General features: G+C 38.0%; 1 pseudogene; it reads right to left on the bottom strand.

Annotated features, from left to right (window-relative positions):
• The window catches only part of LOC119339710, a 9392-nt pseudogene extending 5913 nt beyond the window's left edge, over positions 1–3479 (bottom strand).
• Positions 3480–4888: the final 1409 nt, after the last annotated feature.

The following is a 4888-nucleotide window of genomic DNA, read 5'->3' as shown; positions in this document are numbered from 1 at the left end:
ACTAGTTGAATTAATATATATATAGAACTAGTTTATTTTTAGTAAATGCTTAGTTGAACTAGTTGAATTAATATATAGAACTAGTTTATTTTTAGTATATGCTTAGTTTGAACTAGTTGAATTAATATAACTAGTTTATTTTTAGTAAATGTTTAGTTGAACTAGTTGAATTAATATATATATATATATATATATAGAACTAGTTTATTTTTAGTAAATGCTTTAAACTAATTGAATTAATATAACTAGTTTATTTTAGTAAATGCTTAGTTAAATTAATAGAAGTAGTTGAATTAATTGAATTAGTAAGTGATTAATGTTTCGCCTAATATGAACATAGGAAATGTCGTCTGACGACGGAAAAAATTTCATTATGTGCGAATGCTGTGAAGACCAGCGCGGCCAGTGCGACAGAAATTTCCTTGTTGATGGTAGGTGATTCAGCATCAAGCTGGATGCAACTTTCGAATTCGATACAGTAAGTCACAACGACAAGTCTGTTTTCATAATTAAGCATGACTTATATATGCTTCATTTGTCTGACTTATAATTTTTAATTTTCATTATTCTACTAGCGCATCCCGTACCATGCAAGAATTTTTGTCTTGTATAAGATAGGTTTCAAAGATATGGAAACTATGGAGGTAAAGAGAGCTTACCTGAAAATTGAGCATGATGGTTATACTTTCAACGTCAAAGTATACAATACACACACGTACACATATTTTGAATGCAAAACTTGGCGAGCACTATGCAAGACTTATGCATTTGAGCCTGGTATGGTTATCACCTTTGATATTCATCCGGAAGATGATATTGAAGGTAATAGAGACATATGGGTCGTTGTGCAGACGCCTCCAGTTCTACCATTATGTGAGTTCTTCTCAACTATATTTTTGTCTTTGATATTGCTCATTCAAAAATAACTGACAACTAATTTCTATTGACAGTTTATCTCCATTCAACCAAATATGTCCGGCACTTGGTAGACAGGACCTACTACTGTCCCGGAGCTGAACTAAACTGCGAGGAGATAAGTCATTATGTTTCATGGCTTGAGGATCTTCATACTGTCAAGACAAATTTTCTTCCTGCACTTAGAAATGTTAGTACTCAAAACGTGCGACCAATAGTGATGGTATTGAACTACGGTCACATCTATTTAGGAATGATGGTAAGATATTTACTATTTGTCCTCAGTGCATATTTTGCATACATAATTTTTTTTGCTAAAGTTTCATTGCTAAGTATATTAATTAAGTACTATACAATGTTCTTCAACAGGGACTCCCGATGACAGTTGTGCCTCAGGGGATCGAGACTAAAGGTCGGATGTCAATTGTTAGCTTACGGCCAAGATATCATGCATTTCACATGAATGCAGTCAGGATTTCTAGAAGCGATGAATGCTTAATAGTGAAAGATTGGAGGAAAATTGTTAATGATCGCAGAGAAGTACTAGGGGGCAGCAATGAGAAGCGCAGCCCACGATTAAGAGACAGGTTCATCGGCATGCTCCAGTATGATCAATCAGGAGAGCTATACATGTTCTATGCTATTTTACCAGAGAGAGAGTATCTAGCAGGAGTGATTTAGCTAGTTCTTCATGCTGCTCTTAATTAGTACTTGTCCTTTCATGTCCGTGTTCTTCGTTCTGAACTTAAGTGATTTGATTTTTTGGTGTTATATATGAATGCTTATAATATCATGACAATCATGTTGAACTCGATCGATAATATTTTTGCTTCTTGTACAAGTGAATGTTTCTTCTTTAAGCTAGTAGTGCTGGTGGTGATTAGATAGCTAGTTAATGATTATATCATTTAATGAAAGAAACTGCAGATTAGTTTCAGCTGGATGAATCCTACCTAGCTAAGTGATCAAGTATATGCCATATCCGTATATATTATATAGTTGATCAAGTATAATATGGATATGGCATATAATCTAGCTAGCTAGCTATATATAGAGATATCCAATAATGCATCCAGTCGAAACTAATCCGTGGTACTTTCACCTAATGATTTAACAACTCATTATAATGTAAAACAATCACTAAATTAAATTAAAAACACAAAATTAAAGAAAAATAAAAAAACACCCAAACATTTAGTACCGGTTGGTGTTACCAACCGGTACTAATGCCCTCCATGCAAACGGGCCTGGCTTGTGCCACGTGGTGGCACTTTAGCGCCGATTCGTGACGAACCGGTACTAAAGGCCGGGGACCTTTCGTCCCCACTCTTTAGTGCCGGTTGGCGAACCGGCACTAAAGCCCGTTACGAACAGGCACTAAAGGCCGGTTCTGCACTAGTGTTATCAAGAGATTTCATCTCATGAATAATATCACTGCTAAATAGGCAACATGCTTTAGAGACATTGTTTATGCGGGTTGTTATTATTACTCGGCTGCCAAGATCGCTCTTAGAGAAAGCACACTTGATAATTTCCCATGCATCTTCCCCCCATATGTCATCTATCACTATTAAGTACATGTGTCATTGTTTAGATTGTTAGTTGACATATCAATGAAGACATACATAACCAAGTTTTACTAGTCCAAATTTTATTGACACAGAGGTATATACATCTAGATGGAGTGCTGCTATAGCCTTGGAATTTATGTGAATGAATGCATACCTCTTATCCTGAAGAAACGCTCTCAGCTCATTGATGAGTTGTTCATTGTCCCTGGCGGCTTCGTTGATGTTTGCAAACTTACGACTATCAAGTCCATATAACAACTTCTTGAAAATCTTTGTTATGTCGGGATTCCGAGACATGGAAACAAACACTCCACAAGTGAACTGAGCTCTGATCTTTTCGTACACCGCTCGGGCAAGCGTTGTCTTTCCCAATCCACCAAATCCAACAATAGACAGTGTCTTGAGTTGCTGCTTATACGTCTCATCCACATCAAGGAGCTTCGGAATCAGCTCATCCCGTGTGCCCTCAAAGCCTACAAGCCCTGTGACATCTTTGTACACAGCCTTCAGGCGAGGGTCAATGGCATTCCCCACACCATTTGCGGATGCTTCAAGCGCGTACCTCTGGCTGAGCTCACCCAGCTCCTTGGCGAGCTCCTGAGCATCTTGGATGGCGCCGGAGATCTGATGCAGAGCCTTTCCATTGCTGAAGAGCTTCTTGGTCCGCTTGAAGAACTTCTTGACCCTGTTCTTCAGGTTGTTGGGGCCGAGGTCGGCATGGCTGCCGTCGTAGACGCGGACCATGTAGGCATCCACGGCGTCCTCCATGTGGAAGGAGAGCTCCCTCACCTTGGCCACCTAGACCCGGACATGAGGGTCGAGCTGCTCGGCCGGCATGTCGCCGACCTTGCCGAGAACGACGTACATCATCTCTAGCTCGGTGACGAGAGACTGGACGCCCTTCTTCATGCAGCTACTGAGGGTGAACTCGGCCACGAGCAGGTCGCCGAGCTTGCGGGGGAGGGGGCTCAACGCCCCGGTCGCAACCTGCATTTCTCTTCTCGATCTGATCTGCTGGCGGCTCTCCAGCGGCTGGTCTCCAACGAGGATGGTGAGGTGGACGGGTGGCTGGTGTGTGGTGAATGGTGAGGTAGTAGTGGGTCGGGTTAAAATGGGAGGGCACGAGTCCTCTCCGGCGGCTGGGCTTCGGCGAGGTGGTGAGTTGTCAACAGAAGTTTCTAAAATATTCTAGGTTGTCAAAAAAAAACTATTCATATGTCTCTTACATATTTTATTTTTCATTTTATACCTTTTTCATTTTTGTAATATTTTTCTTGTGTGTATATGAATATTTTAAAGGTAAAGACATGGCAAGTATTTTTTTTATAATTATAGGGTTATCACATTTTTAAACATGGCGGACATTTACACTGTGACCATTTTTTTGTGCTCAAGCATTTTTATATAAAGTTCATCTATGTTTCTACAATTATCATGTAATATTAAAATATACATGTGCGACTAAGATCGTGTTCCTGTTGCAGAAAAAGGTTCCAAAGTGTCACTTTTTTTAAAATATATTTTTCTTCTGAAAAAAAATCTACAAAGAAATTGATGGAACTATTGCTTTTTTTTTGAGACAAGACGGAACTATTGCTTAAAACCAAACTGTTTGAGAACTTGAAGAAAAACAACATTACGCGGGCCAACGGCCCATGACTGGATCTTGTGGTACCCGCCCGTTACGAGCAATCACATATGGGCAGCTAGTGGGCCGACCTACCTTAGCTATGGGTAAAGGAGCATTTCCTTCTTCCCAGGAAAACCGGCTACAGTAGAAATGTTGAAAAAATTTAAACAGAAAATATTTGATTTGAAAAAAAAATCTTGAAAATAAATTTTTAGAAATTTAAAAATAATTCTAGAATGCAAAAAAGTTCTAGAAATTTAATTTTTTCTCAAATGTTAAAAAAGTTTCCAATTCCAAAATTTTAATGATTTCTAAATTTTCTAGATTTTTCTGAAAACTTTCTTTTATTTAAAAAAAATCAAATTTTGAAACATGTTAATAAAAATTTGTGAATACTATTAAAACTTTGTGAAGATTTCTTAAAGTTTTAAAACGTTATTGGAATTTGTGAACTTTATTTTTCTTAGAAATCTGAACATTTTTGGAAATTCGATAATATAATTTATAAAAAATAATAAGAGATAAAAGCTTGTAATACCAGTAAAGAAAACAAAAACCAAATAAGAACCTTCTAGATGCTGCATAAAACTAGAAAAACCAGACCATGTTTGAAAAATGAATGCAATGCTAATCTCTAGAACTTGTGCCTCGGACCATGTTTGCAGGGCTGGAATTTGATTATTGCAGTTCCAGCTCCAACTAGCAAGGAAGTGCATGAGAAGAAGTTCTAGTCCTGTTGTAACTGCTGCTTGCTTCAGTCCGGACAAGCTAT

This window comes from Triticum dicoccoides, chromosome 7B, assembly GCF_002162155.2.
Source record: "Triticum dicoccoides isolate Atlit2015 ecotype Zavitan chromosome 7B, WEW_v2.0, whole genome shotgun sequence".
NCBI classification, from domain to species: Eukaryota; Viridiplantae; Streptophyta; class Magnoliopsida; order Poales; family Poaceae; genus Triticum; species Triticum dicoccoides.
Note: the sequence above shows the minus strand (reverse complement) of the source record. Positions and strands in the feature narration are given on the sequence as shown.